This window comes from Eubalaena glacialis, chromosome 13 (assembly GCF_028564815.1).
Source record: "Eubalaena glacialis isolate mEubGla1 chromosome 13, mEubGla1.1.hap2.+ XY, whole genome shotgun sequence".
NCBI lineage: Eukaryota > Metazoa > Chordata > Mammalia > Artiodactyla > Balaenidae > Eubalaena > Eubalaena glacialis.
Genome location: NC_083728.1, coordinates 31643886 through 31665952, shown reverse-complemented (window position 1 = coordinate 31665952; position 22067 = coordinate 31643886). Strand labels below are relative to the sequence as shown.

At 38.7% G+C, this 22067-nt stretch overlaps 1 protein-coding gene across 1 annotated transcript in view; it reads left to right on the top strand.

Moving 5' to 3' along the window:
- Positions 1–22067, top strand: part of RNF24 (ring finger protein 24) — a 145443-nt gene that overhangs the window by 56994 nt on the left and 66382 nt on the right. The gene's annotated exons all lie outside the window — the stretch shown is intronic.

Below are 22067 nucleotides of genomic sequence, written 5' to 3'. Positions count from 1 at the left end.
ATGCATGGCCTGCTTGATTTTGTAAATAAGAGTTTAGTGGGACACAGTCATACCCATTCATTAAAGTGTTGTCTGTGGCTGCTTTTGAGTTAAAATAGCAGAGTTGAGTAGCTGTGACAGAGACTGTATAGGCAACAAGCCTAAAATATTTACTATGTGGTCCTTTAAGAAACTTTTTGACCAACCTCTGGCCTACCATAAGGTCTATGACTGTTCCAATTGTGCTTAAGAAGAATGTGTATTCTGCTCATTAGGTAGAATGTTCTTTAAGTGTCAGGTCACGTTGATCGATAGTGTTATTTAACTCTTATGTTATCGTTGGTGATTTTTGGTGTAATTGTTCTACCCATTATTATGAGTGAGATATTGAAGTTTTCAACTATTATTGTTGAATTATCTATTTTCCCCTTTAATTTTGTCAGTTTTGCCTTATGTATTTTGGGGATCAGCTGTTAGGTTGACATATCTTCCTGATGAATTGACCGTTTTATTGTAAAACATCTTACTTTGTCTCTAGTAAAAATTTTTTTGTCTTAAAGTATATTTTGTCTGATACTGGCATAGCCACTCTAGCTCTCTTTTTTTTTTAATATAAATTTATTTATTTATTTTTGGTTGTATTGGGACTTTGTTGCTGAGCATGGGCTTTCTCTAGTTGCAGCGAGCAGGGGCTACTCTTCATTGGGGTGCCCAGGCTTCTCACTGCGGTGGCTTCTCTTGTTGCAGAGCACAGGCTCTAGGCACGCAGGCTTCAGTAGTTGTGGCACACAGACTCAGTAGTTGTGGCTTGTGGGCTCTAGAGTGTAGGCTCAGTAGTTGTGGCACATGGGCTTAGTTGCTCCGCGGCATGTGTGATCTTCCCAGACCAGGGCCCAAACCCATGTCCCCTGCATTGGCAGGCGGATTCATAGCCACTGTGCCACCAGGGAAGTCTCACTGTAGGTCTCTTATGCATATTCTTTGCAAGATGTATCTTTCACATCATCCTATGTCTTTGAATATAGTGTGTTTCTTGATTACAAAACAAACCCACAAAGCTTGTTTTTTGTTTTTTGGGTTTTTTTAATCCATTCAACCAATGTCTGCCTTTAATTGGAGCAATCTATTCACATTCAATGTTATTATTACTATGCTTGATTTATGTGCTATTTGCCATTTGTTTCCTGTGTGTTTCATGTCCTTTTTCTGACTTTTTTGTATTAAATGGATATTTTCCATTTTAATTCCTTTTTTGAATTTTGAAACATTTTTTCTTAACTGATATTTTATTGAGATAATTGTAGATTCATAGGCATTTGTTAGAAATAATACAGAAATCACTTGTATACTTTGCCAACTTTTCCACAATAGTAACTAACATTTTACCATATAAAATCAAAACTATATGTTAGCTATATTTATGTTACTATAACATATCACAGACAAGGGATGGATGTTGATATGACCAATCTTCCTCAGGTTTCCCCAGTTTCACTCATTTGTGTATGTGTGCATGTGTGTTTATCTACCACCACAGACAAGATACTGAAGAGTTCCAATACCACGAGGACCCCTAGTGTTATCCTCTTATAGCTGCACATTACATAACCTCTGGTGATGACCAGTCTGTCCTCCATGTCTAAACTGTTGTCATTTCAAAAATGATATATAAATGGAATCATGAAGTATATAACTTTTTGGAGTTAGCTTTTTTTACTCAGCATAATTCTCTGGAGATTCATCCAGGATGCTGCATATATCAATAGTTTGTTCCTTTTTACTGCTGAGTAGTATTCCAAGGTTATGTGTGTACCAGTTTATTTATCTATTCATCTGCTGAAGTACATCTGGGTTGTTTCCAGTTCTGGGCTGTTACCAAAAAGCTACTATGCACATTTGGGTACGGGTTTTTGTGTGAATGTTAAGTTTTCGTTCCTCTGGGATAAATGCCCAGGAGAGCTTTGTTGATTTTTAAACTACATTTTTTTTTTCTTAGTGATTATTCTAGGGATTACAATATGTATCTTATCACAATATACTTCAGAGTAATATTAATTTAACTCCAGTAAAATACAGAAAGAGTTTTGCTCCAGCATAGTTCCATTCCTTCCCCACTCTTTTGTGATACTATTTTCATATATATTATGTGTCATATATCTTATAAGCCCAATGATACAGCATCACAATTATTGCTTTATACAATTTTATATCTTTAAAAGATAATTAAGAAAGGAGAAAATATATTTATAGAATCTTTTATATTCACCCACGTATTTATTGTTACCAGTATTCTATTCTCCCTGTGGATTCAAGTTACTGTCTGGTATTATTTCCTTGATCTGATATAGCTCCATTCTCTCCCCTTATTTTTGTGATATTATTTTCATTTAGATTACATCATTATATGCTACAAGCACAGTGATACGTTTTAATAATTCTTGTTTTATGCGGTTGTCTTCTACTTTTTGAAATAATTAAATGCAACAACAACAGGGGATGTTGACTATGGTGTGATAGCTCACTTTTCTTGATCACCTCACTTTTCTTTACACCAAAAGCTCTGTTCTAGCAAGTCTTCCAGTGTCATACAAGTCAGAACTAAAAGTCTTAAGGTCCAAGCAGCTCCTCACAGCTTAAATCATGTTGCTTATAATTTTTTTTCTCTAACTTGTTCATTAAAAAAAGAAAGTTTTTGGCAAGTTAGAAGTAAGTTACTTAGGGACTTCCCTGGTGGCGCAGTGGTTAAGAATCCACCTGCCAATGCAGGGGACATGGGTTTGATCCCTGGTCCAGGAAGATCCCACATGCCACAGAACACCTAAGCCCATGCGCCACAACTACTGAGCCTGCACTCTAGAGCCCTCAAGCCACAACTACTAAGCCTGTGTGCCACAACTACTGAAGCCCATGTACCTAGAGCCCATGCTCTGCAACAAGAGAAGCCACCGCAATGAGAAGCCTGCGCACCGCAACGAAGAGCAGCCCCTGCTGGCCGCACCTAGAGAAAGCCCACACGCAGCAATGAAGACCCACTGCAGCCAAAAATAAAATTTAAAAAAAAAGAAGTAAGTCACTTATTTGTTCTTTATTGAATATCTTTTTGGCCTCTTGAAAATATTTTCTTTACCAATGGCATTTTTCACAGAATTAGAACAAAAAATTTTTTAATTTATATGTAAACACAAAAGACCCTGAATAGCCAAAGCAATCCTGAGAAAGAAAAACGGAGCTGGAGTAATCAGGCTCCCTGACTTCAGACTATACTACAAAGCTACAGTCATCAAAACAGTATGGTTCTAGCACAAAAAACAGAAATATAGATCAATGGAACAGGATAAAAGTCCAGAAATAAACCCACGCACCTATGGTCAATTAATCTACAACAAAGAAGGCAAGAACATACAATGGAAAAAAGACAGTCTCTTCAATAAGTGGTGCTGGGAAAACTGGACAGCTATGTGTAAAAGAGTGAAATTAGAACACTCCCTAACACCATGCACAAAAATAAACTCAAACTGGATTAAAGACCTAAATGTAAGGCCAGACACTGTAAAACTCTTAGAGGAAAACATAGGCAGAACACTCTTTGACATAAATAGCAGCAATATCTTTTTGGATCCACCTCCTAGATGAAAGTAAAAACAAAAATAAACAAGTGGGACCTAATGAAACTTTAAAAGCTTTTGCACAGCAAAGGAAACCATAAACAAAACAAAAAGACAACCTACAGAATGGGAGAAAATATTTGCAAAGTGACCAACAAGGGATTAATCTCCAAAATATACAAACAGCTCATGCAGCTCAATATCAAAAAAACAACCCAATCAAAAAATGGACAGATCTAAATAGACATTTCTCCAAAGAAAACATACAGATGGCCAAAAAGCACATGAAAAAATGCTCAACATCACTAATTATTAGAGAAATGCAAATCAAAACTACAGTGAGGTATCACCTCACACCAGTCAGAATGGCCATCATCAAAAAATCTGAAAACGATAAATGCTGGAGAGGGTGTGGAGAAAAGAGAACCCTCCTACACCGTTGGTGGCAATGTAAATTCGTACAACCACTATGGAGAACAGTATGGAGGTTCCTTAAAAAACTAAAAATAGAGCTAACATATCATCCAGTAGTCCCACTCCTGGGCATATACCTGGAGAAAAACATAATTCAAATAGATACATGCACCCCAATGTTCATTGCAGCACCTTTTACAATAGCCAAGACATGGAAGCAACCTACATGTCCATCAACAGAGGAATGGATAAAGAAGATGTGGTACATATATACAATGGAATATTACTCAGCCGTAAAAAAGAATGAAAAATGCCATTTGCAGCAACATGGATGGACTTAGAGATTATCATACTAAGGGAAGTAAGTCAGGCAGAGACAGACAAATATCCTATGATATCACTTGTATGTGGAATCTAAAAAAAAAAAATGATACAAATGAACTCATTTACAAAACAGACTCACAGATTTCAAAAACAAACTTATGGTTAGCAAAGGGGAAAAATGAGGGGGAGGGATAAATTAGGAGTTTGGGATTAACATATACACACTACTATGTATAAAATAGATAATCAACAGGATCTACTGTATAGCACAGGGAACTCTACTCAATATTCTGTAATAACCTATATGGGAAAAGAATCTGAAAAAGAATAGATATGTGTATATATATAACTGAATCACTTTGCTGTACACCTGCAAATAACACAACATTGTAAATCAACTATATTCCAATATAAAATAGTAATTAAAATTAATTTTTTTAATTGTGATATATACAGATAATGGAATATATTCAGCCATAGAAAAGTACTGATATGCGCTACAACATGGATGTGATCCTCAAAAACATTATGCTAAGTGAAAAAAGCCAGATACAAAGTGTCCTATATTGTATGATTCCGTGTATATGAGATATACAGAATAGATAAATCCATAGTAATAGAAAGTAGTTTGGCAGTTACCAGGGCTGTGGAGAGGGAAGATTTAGGGAGTAACTGCCTCATGGGTACAGGATTTTATTGAACTTAGAGTAATGAAATGTTTTGGACTTAGGTAAAGTTGGTGGTTTCACAACATTGTGAAGGCAGTAAATGTCACTAATTTGCTCACTTTAAAATGGTTAATTTTATGTTATGTAAATTTCACCTCAAAATTTTTCAGCATATGCAGGGTATATGCTCTTAAGAAGTTGTGGTAAACCAAAATTTTGAAATTTATAATCAAAGATATCACTTTTGTAATAATCATTTGCTACTAACTTTTTATAAATTTGTCCTTTAATAAATTACTTTCATTAAATCATTGCTCAAAAAATTAGATCATTGATGATTATAAAAAATTAATGGAACATAGTTAAAGCAGAAACTAGAGGGACATTTATAGCTGTAAATACCTGTATTGGACAAGACTAAATAATTCAAATCAATAACCTAAGCTTCCACTATAAGAAACTAGAAAAAGAAGAGCAAACTAAACCCAAAGCAAGTAGAGCCTGGATATAATAAAAATTAGAGTAGAAATCAGTGAAATACAAAACAGAAAAACCATAGAGGAAAGAAAATCAATGAAATCAAAAGGTGGTTCTTTGAAAAGAACAATAAAATTGAGAAGCCTTTAGCTAGACCAGGAGTGGGCAATTTTTTTTTCTATAAAGGGCCAGATAGTAAATATTTTAGGCTTTGAGAGCCACATATAGTTTCTGTCATATAGTCTTGTTTGTTTGCTTTTTAACACACCTTTTAAAATTAAAAACCATTCCTAGTTTGGGGGCCATGTGAAAATAGGCTATGGGTCATACTTTACAAGAGAAGCCACTGCAATGAGAAAACCATGCACCGCAACAAAGAGTAGCCCCTGCTCGCCACAACTAGAGAAAGACTGCGCAGCTATGAAGACCCAGTGCAGCCAAAAATAAATAAAATAAATAAATTTATTCTTTAAAATCCTTAAAGAAAAAAAAGAAAACAAATAGGGACTTCCCTGGTGGTGCAGTGGTTAAGAATCCACCTGCCAATGCAGGGGACATGGGTTCAATCCCTGGTCTGGGAAAATCCCACATGCCATGGAGCACCTAAGCCCATGAGCCACAGCTGCTGACCCTGCGTGCCACAACTACTGACACCCACATGCCTAGAGCCCATCCTCTGCAACGAGAAACCACTGCAATGAGAAGCCCGTGCACCGCAATGAGAACCCTGTGCACTGCAACGAAGAGTAACCCGCACTCACCACAACTAGAGAAGGCCCATGCGCAGCAACAAAAATTCAACACAGCCAAAAATAAATAAATAAGTATTATATATTTTTTTTTTAAAAGGAAAAAGAAAACAAAACAAATAACCCAGTTTAAAATTGGGCAGGGAGGGTCAGGATGGCGGAGTAGAAGGACATGTGCTCACTCTTGCGAGAGCACTGGAATCACAACTAACTGCTGAACAATCATTGATAGGAAGACGTTGGAACTCACCAAAAAAGATACCCCACATCCAAAGACAAAGGAGAAGCCGCAATGAGACAGTAGCAGTGGTGCAGTCACAATAAAATCAAATCCCATTACTGCTGGGTAGGTGACTCACAAACTGGAGTACACTTATACCACAGGAGTCCACCCACTGGAGTGAAGGTTTTGAGCCCCACGTCAGGCTTCCCAACCTAGGGATCCAGCAACGGGAGGAGGAATTCCTAGAGAATCAGACTTTGAAGGCTACTGGGATTTGATTGCAGGACTTTGACAGGACTGGGGGAAACAGAGACTCCACTCTTGGAGGGCACACATAAAGTAGCGTGCACATCAGGACCCAGGGGAAGGAGCAGTGACCCCATAGGAGACCGAACCACACCTACCTGCTAGTGTTGGAGGGTCTCCTGCAGAGGCAGGGGGTGGCTGTGGCTCACTGTGGGGACAAGGACCCTGGCAGCAGAAGTTCTGGGAGGTACTCCTTGTCATGAGCCCTCCCAGAGTCTGCCATTAACCCCATGAAAGACACGGGTAGCCTCCAGTGCTGGGTCGCCTCAGGCCAAACAACCAACAGGGAGGGAACCCAGCCCCATCCATCAGCAGACAAGCAGATTAAAGTTTTACTGAGCTCTGCCCACCAGAGCAACACCCAGCTCTACCCACCACCAGTCCCTCCTATCAGGAAGCTTGCACAAGCCTCTTAGATAGCCTCATCCACCAGAGGGCAGACAGCAGAAGCAAGAACTACAATTCTACAGCCTGTGGAAGGAAAACCACATTCACAGAAAGATAGACAAAATGAAAAGGCAGGGGCTTCCCTGGTGGCGCAGTGGTTGAGACTCTGCCTGCCAGTGCAGGGGACACGGGTTCGAGCCCTGGTCTGGAAGGATCCCACATGCCGCGGAGCAACTAGGCCCGTGAGCCACAATTACTGAGCCTGCGCATCTGGAGCCTGTGCTCCGCAACAAGAGAGGCCGCGATAGAGAGAGGCCCGCGCACCGCGATGAAGAGTGGCCCCCACTTGCCGCAACTAGAGAAAGCCCTCACAGAAACGAAAACCCAACACAGCCAAAAATAAATAAATAAATTAAAAAAAAAAAAAAAGAGTACTGTTAAAAAAAAAAAAAAATGAAAAGGCAGAGGACTTTGTACCAGATGAAGGAACAAGATAAAACCCCAGGAAAACAACTAAATGAAGTGGAGATAGGCAACCTTCCAGAAAAAGAATTCAGAATAATGATAGTGAAGATGATCCAGGACCTCGGAAAAAGAATGGAGGCAAAGATTGAGAAGATGCAAGAAATGTTTAACAAAGACCTAGAAGAATTAAAGAACAAACAGAGATGAACAACACAATAATTGAAATGAAAAATACACTAGAAGGAATCAGTAACAGAATAACTGAGGCAGAAGAACGGATAAGTGACCTGGAAGACAGAATGGTGGAATTCACTACCACGGAACAGAATAAAGAAAAAAGAATGAAAAGAAATGAAGACAGCCTAAGAGAACACTGGGACAACATTAAATGCAACAACATTCTCATTATAGGGGTCCCAGAAAGGGGAAGAGTGAGAGAAAGGACCCAAGAAGATATTTGAATAGATTATAGTCAAAAACTTCCCTAACATGGGAGAGGAAATAGCCACCCAAGTCCAGGAAGCGCAGAGAGTTCCAGGCAGGATAAACCAAAGAGGAAGCACGCCGAGACACATAGTAATCAAATTGACAAAAATTAAAGACAGAGAAATTATTGAAAGCTACAAGGGAAAAACGACATATAACATACAAGGGAACTCCCACAAGGTTAACAGCTGATTTCTCAGCGGAAACTCTACAAGCCAGAAGGGAGTAGCACAATATATTTAAAGTGATGAAAGGGAAGAACCTACAACCAAGATTACTCTACCTAGCAAGGATGTCATTCAGATTCGACAGAGAAATCAAAAGCTTTACAGACAAGCAAAAGCTAAGAGAATTCACCACCACCAATCCAGCTCTACAACAAATGCTAAAGGAACTTCTCTAAGTGGGAAAAACAAGAGAAGAAAAGGACCTACAAAAACAAACCCATAACAATTAAGAAAATGGTAATAGGAACATACATATTGATAACTACCTTAAATGTAAATGGATTAAATACTCCAACCAAAAGACATAGACTGACTGAATGGATACAAAAGCAAGACCGGTATATATGTTGTCTGCAAGAGACCCACTTGAGACCTAGGGACACATACAGACTGAAAGTGAGGGGATGGAAAAAGATATTCGATGCAAATGGAAATCAAAAGAAAGCTGGAGTAGCAATTCTCATATCAGACAAAATAGACTTTAAAATAAAGACTATTACAAGAGACAAAGAAGGACACTACATAATCATCAAGGGATCAATCCAAGAAGAAGATATAACAATTGTAAATATTCATGCACCCAACATAGGAACACCTCAATACATAAGGCAAATGCTAACAGCTGTAAAAGAGGAAATTGACAGTAACACAATAATAGTGGGGGACATTAACACCTCACTTACACCAATGGACAGATCATCCAGACAGAAAATTAATAAGGAAACACAAGCTTTAAATGACACAATACACCAGATAGATTTAATTGACATTTATAGGACATTCCATCCAAAAACAACAGATTACACTTTCTTCTCAAGTGCACATGGAACATTCTCCAGGATTGATCACATTTTGGGTCACAAATCAAGCCTCGGTAAATTTTAAGAAAATTGAAATCATATCAAGCATCTTTTCCGACCACAACGCTATGAGATTAGAAATCAACAGGGGAAAAAACGTAAAAAACACAAACACATGGAGGCTAAACAATACGTTACTAAATAACCAAAAGATCACTGAAGAAATCAAAGAGGAAATCAAAAAATACCTAGAGACAAATGACAACGAAAACACGACGATCCAAAACCTATGGGATGCAGCAAAAGCAGTTCTAAGAGGGAAGTTTACAGCAATACAATCCTACCTCAAGAAACAAGAAAAATCTCAAATAATCTAACCTTACACCAAAAGGAACTAGAAAAAGAAGAACAAACAAAATCCAAAGTTAGTAGAAGGAAAGAAATCATAAAGATCAGAGCAGAAATAAATGAAATAGAAACAAAGAAAACAATAAGAAAGATCAATAAAACTAAAAACTGGTTCTTTGAGAAGATAAACAAGATTGATAAACCTTTAGCCACACTCATCAAGAAAAAGAGAGAACTCATATCAATACAATTAGAAATGAAAAAGGAGACGTTACAACGGATGCCACAGAAATACAAAGCATCGTAAGAGACTACTACAAGCAACTCTATGCCAATAAAATGGACAACCTGGAAGAAATTGACAAATTCATAGAAAGGTATAACCTTCCAAGACTGAACCAGGAAGAAATAGAAAATATTAACAGACCAATTACAAGTAATGAAATTGAAACTGTGGTTAAAATTTTCCAACAAACAAAAGTCCAGGACCAGATGGCTTCATAGGTGAATTCTATCAAACATTTAGAGAAGAGCTAACACCCGTCCTTCTCAAACACTTCCAAAAAATTGCAGAGGAAGGAACACTCCCAAACTCATTCTATGAGGCCACCATCACCCTGATACCAAAACCAAACAAAGATGCTACAAAAAAAGAAAATTACAGACCAATATCACTGATGAATATAGATGCAAAACTCCTCAATAAAATACTAGCAAACAGAATCCAACAACACATTAAAAGGATCATACACCATGATCAAGTGGGATTTATCTCAGGGATGCAAGGATTCTTCAATATATGCAAATCAATCAATGTGATAAACCATATTAACAAATTGAAGAAGAAAAAGCATGTGATCATCTCAATAGATGCAGAAAAAGCTTTTGACAAAATTCAACACCCATTTATGATAAAAACTCTCCAGAAAGTGGGCATAGAGGGAACCTACCTCAACATAATAAAGAGCATATACGACAAACCCACAGCAAACATCATTCTCAATGGTGAAAAACTGAAAGTGTTTCCTCTAAGATCAGGAACAAGACAAGGATGTCCACTCTCGCCACTATTATTCAACATAGTTTTGGAAGTCCTAGCCACGGCAATCAGAGAAGAAAAAGAAATAAAAGGAATACAAATTGGAAAAGTAGAAGTAAAACTGTCACTGTTTGCAGATGACATGATACTATACATAGAGAATCCTAAAGATGCCACCAGAAAACTACTAGAGCTAATCAATGAATTTGGTAAAGTTGCAGGATACAGAATTAATGCACAGAAATCTCTTGCATTCCTATACACTAACAATGAAAGAACAGAAAGAGAAATTAAGGAAACAATCCCATTCACCACTGCACCAAAAAAGAATAGAATACCTAGGAGGTAAAAGACCTGTACTCAGAAAACTATAAGACACTGATGAAAGAGGTCAAAGATGAACCAAACAGATGGAGAGATATACCATGTTCTTGGATTGGAAGAATCAATATTGTGAAAATGGCTGTACTACCCAAAGCAATCTACAGATTCAATGCATTCCCTATCAAATTACCAGTGGCATTTTTTAGAGAACTAGAACAAAAAAATCTTAAAATTTGTATGGAGGCACAAAAGACCCCAAATAGCCAAAGCAGTCTTGAGGGAGAAAAACGGAGCTGGAGGAATCAGACTCCCTGACTTCAGACTATACTACAAAGCTACAGTAATCAAGACAATATGGTACTGGCACAAAAACAGAAATATAGATCAATGGAACAGAATAGAAAGCACCTGTGGTCAACTAATCTATGACAAAGGAGGCAAGGACATACAATGGATTAAAAACGGTCTCTTCAATAAGTGGTGCTGGAAAAAGTGGACAGCTACATGTAAAAGAATGAAATTAGAACACTCCCTAACACCATACACAAAAATAAACTCAAAATGGAGTTTATTTTTTACATTTTTTACATTTAAAGACCTAAATGTAAGGCCAGACACTATAAAACTCTTAGAGGAAAACATAGAAAGAACAGTCTTTGACATAAATCACAGCAAGATCTTTTTTGATCCACCTCCTAGAGTAATGGGAATAAAAACAAAAAACAAATGGGACCTAATGAAACTTAAACTTAAACTTTGCCAAGCAAAGGAAACTACAAACAAGACAAAAAGATAGCCCTCAGAATGGGAGAAAATATTTGCAAACGAATCAATGGACGAAGGATTAATCTCCAAAATATATAAACAGCTCATGCAGCTCAATATTAAAAACACAAACAATCCAATCCAAAAATGGGCAGAAGACCTAAATAGACATTTCTCCAAAGAAGACATACAGATGGCCAAGAAACACATGAAAAGCGGCTCAACATCACTAATTATTAGAGAAATGCAAATCAAAACTACAATGAGGTATCACCTCACACCAGTTAGAATGGGCATCATCAGAAAATCTACAAACAACAAATGCTGGAGAGGGTGTTTAGTTCTTTAGTTCCTTAAAGAACTAAAAATAGAATTACCATATGACCCAGCAATCCCACTACTGGGCATATACCTGGAGAAAACCATAATTCAAAAAGACACATGCACCCAATGTTTATTGCAGCACTATTTACAATAGCCAGGTCATGGAAGCAACCTAAATGCCCATCGACAGACGAATGGATAAAGAAGATGTGGTACATATGTACAATGGAATATTACTCAGCCATAAAAAGGAACGAAATTGGGTCATTTGTAGAGACGTGGATGGATCTAAAGACTGTCATACAGAGTGAAGTAAGTCAGAAAGAGAAAAACAAATATCGTATATTAACACGTATATGTGGAACCTAGAAAAATGGTACAGATGAACCGGTTTGCAGGGCAGAAATAGAGACACAGATATAGAGAACAAACGTAGGGGCACCAAGGGGGGAAAGTGGCTGGGGGGGATGGTGGTGGTTGGATGAATTGGGAGATTGGGATTGACATATATACACTAATATATATAAAATAGATAACTAATAAGAACCTGCTGTATAAAAATATAAATAAAATAAAATTCAAAAATTCAAAAAAAAATAAAATTGGGCAGGGAATTCCCTGGTGGTCCTGTGGTAAAGAATCCACCTTCCAATGCAGGGGATACGGGTTCGATTCCCTGGTCGGGGAACTAAGATCCCACATGCCACGGGGCAACTAAGCCCGCGCACCTCAACTAGGAAACCTGCGGTGCCGCAAACTACAGAACCCACGCGCTCTTGAGCCCACGCACCAGAATGAAGAGCCCGCGTGCCGCAATAAAAGATCCTGCATGCCACAAGTAAGACCCGACGCAGCCAAAAATGACTAAATAAATAAATAAAATATTTTTTTAATTAAATAAAATTGGGCAAAGGATTCGGATATTTCTGAAAATCATATGCAAATGGCCAGTATGCACATGAAAAGATGCTCAGTATCACTAATCATTAATGAAATGCAAATTAAAAACTACAGTGAGGTACCACTTCACATTGACTAGGATGGCTGAAATCAAAAAGATAACAAGTTTGGAGAGGATGTGGAGAAATTCAAACCCTCATACACTGCCTCTGAGATAGTAAAATTGTGCAGCCACTTTAGAAAACAGTCTGGCAGTTCCTCAAAAGGTTAAACATTAAGTTACCATATGACCCAGCAACTTCACTCCTAGTTATATACCCAAGAGAAGTGAAAAAATATGTCCACACAAAATGTTTCACATGAATGTTCATAGCAGCTGAGCATTATTATAACTTTTTTTTTAAACATCTTTATTGAAGTATAATTGCTTTACAATCGTGTGTTAGCTTCTGCTTTATAACAAAGTGAATCAGTTATACATATACATATGTTCCCATATCTCTTCCCTCTTGCATCTCCCTCCCTCCCACCCTCCCCATCCCACCCCTCCAGGTGGTCACAAAGCACCGAGCTGATCTCCCTGTGCCATGCGGCTGCTTGCCACTAGCTATCTATTTTACATTTGGTAGTGTATATATGTCCATGACACTCTCTCACCCTGTCACATCTCACCCCTCCCCCTCCCCATATCCTCAAGTCCATTCTCTAGTAGGTCTGTATCTTTATTCCCATCTTGCCACTAGGTTCTTCATGACCCTTTTTTTTTTTTCCCCTTAGATTCCATATATATATGTTAGCATACTGTATTTCTTTTTCTCTTTCTGACTTACTTCACTCTGTATGACAGACTCTAACTCCATCCACCTCATTACAAATACCTCCATTTCATTTCTTTTTATGGCTGAGTAATATTCCATTGTATATATGTGCCACATCTTCTTTATCCATTCATCCGATGATGGACACCTAGGTTGCTTCCATGTCCTGGCTATTGTAAACAGAGCTGCAATGAATATTTTGGTACATGACTCTTTCTGAATTATGGTTTTCTAAGGGTATATGCCCAGTAGTGGGATTGCTGGGTCGTATGGTAGTTCTATTTTTAGTTTTTTAAGGAACCTCCATACTGTTCTCCATAGTGGCTGTATCAATTTACATTCCCACCAACAGTGCAAGAGTGTTCCCTTTTCTCCACACCCTCTCCAGCATTTATTGTTTCTAGATTTTTTGATGATGGCCATTCTGACTGGTGTGAGATGATACCTCATTGTAGTTTTGATTTGCATTTCTCTAATGATTAATGATGTTGAGCATTCTTTCATGTGTCTGTTGGCAATCTGTATATCTTCTTTGTAGAAATGTCTATTTAGGTCTTCTGCCCATTTTTGGATTGGGTTGTTCGTTTTTTTGTTATTGAGCTGCATGAGCTGCTTGTAAATCTTGGAGATTAATCCTTTGTCAGTTGCTTCATTTGCAAATATTTTCTCCCACTCTGAGGGTTGTCTTTTGGTCTTGTTTATGGTTTCCTTTGCTGTGCAAAAGCTTTTACATTTCATTAGGTCCCATTTGTTTATTTGTGTTTTTATTTCCATTTCTCTAGGACCTGGGTCAAAAAGGATCTTGCTGTGATTTATGTCATAGAGTGTTCTGCCTATGTTTTCCTCTAAGAGTTTGATAGTGTCTGGCCTTACACTTAGGTCTTTAATCCATTTTGAGTTTATTTTTGTGTATGGTGTCAGGGAGTGTTCTAATTTCATACTTTTACATGTACCTGTCCAATTTTCCCAGCACCACTTATTGAAGAGGCTATCTTTTCTCCACTGTATATGCTTGCCTCCTTTATCAAAGATAAGGTGACCATATGTGCGTGGGCTTATCTCTGGGCTTTCTATCCTGTTCCATTGATCTATATTTCTGTTTTTGTGCCAGTACCAAACTGTCTTGATTACTGTAGCTTTGTAATATAGTCTGAAGTCAGGGAGCCTGATTCCTCCAGCTCCATTTTTCGTTCTCAAGATTGCTTCGGCTATTCGGGGTCTTTTGTGTTTCCATACAAATTGTGAGATTTTTTTGTTCTAGTTCTGTGAAAAATGCTAGTGGTAGTTTGATAGGGATTGCATTGAATCTGTAGATTGCTTTGGGTAGCAGAGTCATTTTCACAATGTTGATTCTTCCAATCCAAGAACATGGTATATCTCTCCATCTATTTGTATCATCTTTAATTTCTTTCATCAGTGTCCTATAATTTTCTGCATACAGGTCTTTTGTCTCCTTAGGTAGGTTTATTCCTAGATATTTTATTCTTTTTGTTGCAATGGTAAACGGCAGTGTTTTCTTAATTTCACTTTCAGATTTTTCATCATTAGTATACAGGAATGCAAGAGATTTCTGTGCATTAATTTTGTATCCTGCTACTTTCCCAAATTCATTGATTAGCTCTAGTAGTTTTCTGGTAGCATCTTTAGGATTCTCTATGTATAGTATCATGTCATCTGCAAACAGTGACAGCTTTACTTCTTCTTTTCCGATTTGGATTCCTTTTATTTCTTTTTCTTCTCTGATTGCTGTGGCTAACACTTCCAAAACTATGTTGAATAATAGTGGTGAGAGTGGGCAACCTTGTCTTGTTCCTGATCTTAGTGGAAATGGTTTCAGTTTTTCACCATTGAGAACGATGTTGGCTGTGGGTTTGTCATATATGGCCTTTATTATGTTGAGGAAAGTTCCCTCTATGCCTACTTTCTGCAGGGCTTTTATCATAAATGGGTGTTGAATTTTGTCAAAAGCTTTCTCTGCATCTATTGAGATGATCATATGGTTTTTCTCCTTCAATTTGTTAATATGATGTATCACGTTGATTGATTTGCGTATATTGAAGAATCCTTGCATTCCTGGAATAAACCCCACTTGATCATGGTGTATAATCCTTTTAATGTGCTGTTGGATTCTGTTTGCTAGTATTTTGTTGAGGATTTTTGCATCTATGTTCATCAGTGATATTGGCCTGTAGTTTTCTTTCTTTGTGACATCTTTGTCTGGTTTTGGTATCAGGGTGATGGTGGCCTCGTAGAATGAGTTTGGGAGTGTTCCTCCCTCTGCAATATTTTGGAAGAGTTTGAGAAGGATAGGTGTTAGCTCTTCTCTAAATGTTTGATAGAATTCGCCTGTGAAGCCATCTGGTCCTGGGCTTTTGTGTGTTGGAAGATTTTTAATCACAGTTTCAATTTCAGTGCTTGTGATTGGTCTGTTCATATTTTCTATTTCTTCCTGGTTCAGTCTTGGCAGGTTGTGCATTTCTAAGAATCTGTCCATTTCTTCCAGGTTGTCCATTTTATTGGCATAGAGTTGCTTGTAGTAATCTCTCATGATCGTTTGTATTTCTGCAGTGTCAGTGGTTACTTCTCCTTTTTCATTTCTAATTCTATTGATTTGAGTCTTCTCCCTTTTTCTTTTGATGAGTCTGGCTAATGGTTTATCAATTTTGTTTATCTTCTCAAAGAACCAGCTTTTAGTTTCATTGATTTTTGCTATTGTTTCCTTCATTTCTTTTTCATTTATTTCTGATCTGATCTTTATGACTTCTTTCCTTCTGCTAGCTTTGGGGTTTTTTTGTTCTTCTTTCTCTAATTGCTTTAGGTGCAAGGTTAGGTTGTTTATTCGAGATGTTTCCTGTTTCTTGATGTAGGCTTGTATTGCTATAAACTTCCCTCTTAGAACTGCTTTTGCTGCATCCCTTAGGTTTTGGATCGTCGTGTCTCCATTGTCATTTGTTTCTAGGTATTTTTTGATTTCCCCTTTGATTTCTTCAGTGATCACTTCGTTATTAAGTAGTGTATTGTGTAGCCTCCATGTGTTTGTATTTTTTACAGATCTTTTCCTGTAATTGATGTCTAGTCTCATAGCGTTGTGGTCGGAAAAGATACTTGATACGATTTCAATTTTCTTAAATTTACCAAGGCTTGATTTGTGACCCAAGATATGATCTATCCTGGAGAATGTTCCATGAGCACTTGAGAAAAATGTGTATTCTGTTGTTTTTGGGTGGAATGTCCTATAAATATCAATTAAGTCCATCTTGTTTAATGTATCATTTAAAGCTTGTGTTTCCTTATTTATTTTCATTTTGGATGATCTGTCCATTGGTGAAAGTGGGGTGTTAAAGTCCCCTACTATGATTGTGTTACTGTCGATTTCCCCTTTTATGGCTGTTAGTATTTGCCTTATGTATTGAGGTGCTCCTATGTTGGGTGCATAAATATTTACAATTGTTATACCTTCCTCTTGGATCGATCCCTTGATCATTATATAGTGTCCTTCTTTGTCTCTTGTAATAGTCTTTATTTTAAAGTCTATTTTGTCTGATATGAGAATTGCTACTCCAGCTTTCTTTTGATTTCCATTTGCATCGAATATCTTTTTCCATCCCTTCACTTTCAATCTGTATGTGTCCCTAGGTCTGAAGTGGGTCTCTTGTAGACAGCATATATACGGGTCTTGTTTTTGTATCCATTCAGCCAGTCTGTGTCTTTTGGTGGGAGCATTTAATCCATTTACATTTAAGGTAATTATCGATATGTATGTTCCTATTCCCATTTTTTTAAATGTTTTGGGTTTGTTATTGTAGGTGTTTTCCTTCTCTTGTGTTTCTTGCCTAGAGAAGTTCCTTTAGCATTTGTTGTAAAGCTGGTTTGGTGGTGCTGAACTCTCTCAGCTTTTGCTTGTCTGTAAAGGTTTTAATTTCTCCATCAAATCTGAATGAGATCCTTGCTGGGTAGAGTAATCTTGGTTGTAGGTTTTTCTCCTTCATCACTTTAAGTATATCCTGCCACTCCCTTCTGGCTTGCAGAGTTTCTGCTGAAAGATCAGCTGTTAACCTTATGGGGATGCCCTTGTGTGTTATTTGTTGTTTTTCCCTTGCTGCTTTTAATATGTTTTCTTTGTATTTAATTTTTGATAGTTTGATTAATATGTGTCTTGGTGTGTTTCTCCTTGGATTTATCCTGTATGGGACTCTCTGTGCTTCCAGGACTTGATTAACTACTTCCTTTCCCATATTAGGGAAGTTTTCAACTATAATCTCTTCAAATATTTTCTCAGTCCCTTTCTTTTTCTCTTCTTCTTCTGGGACCCCTATAATTCGAATGTTGGTGCGTTTAAGGTTGTCCCAGAGGTCTCTGAGACTGTCCTCAGTTCTTTTCATTCTTTTTTCTTTATTCTGCTCTGCAGTAGTTATTTCCACCATTTTATCTTCCAGGTCACTTATCCATTCTTCTGCCTCAGTTATTCTGCTATTGATCCCATCTAGAGTATTTTTAATTTCATTTATTGTGCTTTTCATCGTTGCTTGGTTCCTCTTTAGTTCTTCTACGTCCTTGTTAAATGTTTCTTGCATTTTGTCTATTCTATTTCCAAGATTTTGGATCATCCTTACTATCATTATTCTGAATTCTTTTTCAGGTAGACTACCTATTTCCTCTTCATTTGTTAGGTCTGGTGTGTTTTGACCCTGCTCCTTCATCTGCTGTGTGTTTTTCTGTCTTCTCATTTTGCTTATCTTACTGTGTTTGGGGTCTCCTTTTCACAGGCTGCAGGTTCGTAGTTCCCATTGTTTTTGGTATCTGTCCCCAGTGGCTAAGGTTGGTTCAGTGGGTTGTGTAGGTTTCCTGGTGGAGGGAACTAGTGCCTGTGTTCTGGTGGATGAGGCTGGATCTTGTCTTTCTGGTGGGCTCGTCCACGTCTGGTGGTGTATTTTGGGGTGTCTGTGGCCTTATTATGATTTTAGGCAGCCTCTCTGCTAATGGATGGGGCTGTGTTCCTGTCTTGCTAGTTGTTTGGCATAGGGTATCCAGCACTGTAGCTTGCTGGTCGTTGAGTGAAGCTGGGTCTTGATGTTTAGATGGAGATCTCTGAGAGATTTTCACCGTTTGGTATTACGTGGAGCTGGGAGGTCTCTTGTGGACCAGTGTCCTGAAGTTGGCTCTCCCACCTCAGAGGCACAGCCCTGATGCCTGGCTGGAGCACCAAGAGCCTTTCATCCACAAGGCTTAGGATAAAAGGGAGAAAAAATGGAAAGAAAGAAAGAAAGAGGATAAAATAAAATAAAATAAAGCAATTATAATAAAAAATAAGAAAAAAAAATTAAGAATAAATTTATTAAGAAAAAAAATTTTTTTTAATTTTTAAAAATAGATTTATTAATTTTTTATACTAAAAATAAGAAAAAAATTATTAAGAAAAAATTTATTAAGAAAAAATTTTTTTAATTTTTTAAAATAAAAAATATGAAAAAAGTTATTTAAAAATTTTTTTTAATTTTTTAAAAATAGAAAATAAGGAAAAGATTATTAAGAAAACATGTATTAGGGAAAAAAAATTTTTTTAAGTAAAAAAAAAAAAAAAAACAGACGGACCTAACCCTAGGACTAACGGTGAGAGCAAAGCTATACAGACAAAATCTCACCCAGAAGCATACACATATACACTCACAAAAAAAGGAAAAGGGGAAAAGTTAATATATCCTGCTCCCAAAGTCCACCTCCTAAATTTGGGATGATTCGTTGTCTATTCAGGTATTCAACAGATGCAGGCCCATCAAGTTGTTTGTGGAGCTTTAATCCGCTGCTTCTGAGGCTGCTGGGAGAGATTTCCCTTTCTCTTCTTTGTTCGTACAGCTCCTGGGGTTCAGCTTTGGATTTGGACCCGCCTCTGCATGTAGGTCGCCTGAGGGCGTCTGTTCCCCGCCCAGACAGAACGGGGTTAAAGGAGCAGCTGATTCGGGGGCTCTGGCTCAGTCAGGCCGGGGGGAGGGAGCTGTACGGAGGAGGCGGGGCGAGCCTGCGGCGGCAGAAGCCGGCGTGACGTTGCAGCAGCCTGAGGCGCGCCGTGCGCTCTCCCGGGGAAGTTGTCCCCAGATTACGGGAGCCTGGCCGTGGGGGGCTGCACAGGCTCCCGGGAGGGGCGGTGTGGAGAATGACCTGAGCTCGCCCACAGGCTTTTTGGTGGCGGCCGCAGCAGCCTTAGCGTCTCATGCCCATCTCTGGGGTCCGCGCTGATAGCTGCGGCTCGCGCCCGTCTCTGGAGTTCGTTTAAGCGGCGCTCTGAATCCCCTCTCCTTGCACGCCACGAAACAAAGAGGCAAGAAAAAGTCTCTTGCCTCTTCGGCAGCTGCAGACTTTTTCTCGGGCTCCCTCCCGGCTAGTTGTGGTGCGCTAACCCCTTCAGGCTGTGTTCACGCAGCCAACCCCAGTCCTCTCCCTGGGATCCGACCGAAGCCCGCGCCTCAGCTCCCAGCCCCCGCCCGCCCCGGCGGGTGAGCAGACAAGCCTCTCAGGCTGGTGAGTGCTGCTCGACGCCGAGCCTCTGTGCGGGAATCTCTCCGTTTTTCCCTCTGCGTCCCTGTTGCTGTGGGATCCGCGCTGATAGCCGCGGCTCGCGCCCGTCTCTGGAGCTCGTTTAGGCAGCGCTCTGAATCCCCTCTCCTTGCGCGCCGCGAAACAAAGAGGCAAGAAAAAGTCTCTTGCCTCTTCGGCAGCTGCAGTCTTTTTCCCGGACTCCTTCCCGGCTAGCACTGAAGCCTGAGCCCCAGCTCCCAGCCCCTGCCCGCCCCGGCAGGTGAGCAGAGAAGCCTCTCGGGCTGGTGAGTGCTGGTCGGCACCGCTCCTCTGTGCGGGAATCTCTCCGCTTTGCCCTCCGCACCCCTGTGGCTGCGCTCTCCTCCGTGGCTCTGAAGTTTCCCCCCTCTGTTACCCGCAGTCTCTGCCCGCGAAGGGGCTTCCTAGTGTGTGGAAACCTTTCCTCCTTCACAGCTCCCTCCCACTGGTGCAGGTCCCGTCCCTATTCTTTTGTCTCTGTTATTTCTTTTTTCTTTTGCCCTACCCAAGTACGTGGGGATTTTCTTGCCTTTTGGGAGGTCTGATGTCTTCTGCCAGCGTTCAGTGGGTGTTCTGTAGGAGCAGTTCCACGTGTAGATGTATTTCTCATGTATCTGTGGGAAGGAAGGTGATCTCCGCGTCTTACTCTTCCGCCATCTTGCCCCTCCCTCCACATTTATTCTTGACTGTCTATTATAACTTTATTATTTATAATAGCCAAAAAATGGAAACAATCCAAGTGTCCAGTCAACTGGTAAGTGAATAAAGAAAATACAGTTTATCCGTAAAATGGAATACTATTTGTCAATAAAAGGAAACAAAGTACTAATATAGGCTATAATGTGGATGAATACTGAAGACATTATGCTAAATGAAAGAAGCCAGACACAAAATACCATATATTGTGATTCCATTTACATAAGATGTCCAGAAAAGGCAAATCTTTAGAGACGAAGTGGATTAGTAGTTGCCTTGGGCTGGGGGTTGGAATAGGGAATGACACCTAATGAGTACAGTTTCCTTTTGGGGATGATAAAAATCATCTGGAAGTGGATTATGGTGATGATTGCACAACTCAAATTTACTAAAAATCATTGAATTACACTTAAAATAAGGTACACTGAAAATGAATTATAGGTACATAAATTATATCTCAAAAAAGCTAATAGGAACAAAAAAGGGAATGGGAAGATACCAGAAACTGAAACTTCTAGATTATTGCAAGAAGGCTTCTGCAGAGCCTCAAGAACATGGCATTTGGGACAATATTATAAGGCACTGAAATGTGATTTTTGGGGGGTTTTTTTGAATTTTATTTTTTATACAGCAGGTTCTTATTAGTTATCTATTTTATACATATTAGTGTATATATGTCAATCCCAATCTCCCAATTCATCCCACCACCACCACCACCCCCGCTTTCCCCCCTTGGTGTCCATACGTTTGTACTCTTCTTCTGTGTCTCTATTTCTGCCCTGCAAACCGGTTCATCCATACCATTTTTCTAGATTCCACATATATGTGTTAATATACGATATTTGTTTGAAATGTGTTTTTTGAGAGAAGTTTTCATTTGATCGTGTACATACTTGGTAAGTTTGTATTATTACTTAATCTTTCATTTAATAAATGTATTCTCAGCACATCCTAGATGCTGGGAATGCCATAATGATCAAAACATCACAGATTCTGTCATCTCGGAGTTTCTGTTATATAGTTGAGATGAAAAACACAATAAAATCGTAATTAAAATTTTAATTACAACCTTTGATAATAAGGAAAGGTTTTTTTTTGGATTGGCTAACCTGCATTAAAGGGTTTTTCTATTTTTTTAATTTTCTTATTATTTTTTTTTTTTGGCAACATAGTTAAAGAAGGTCCTTTTTA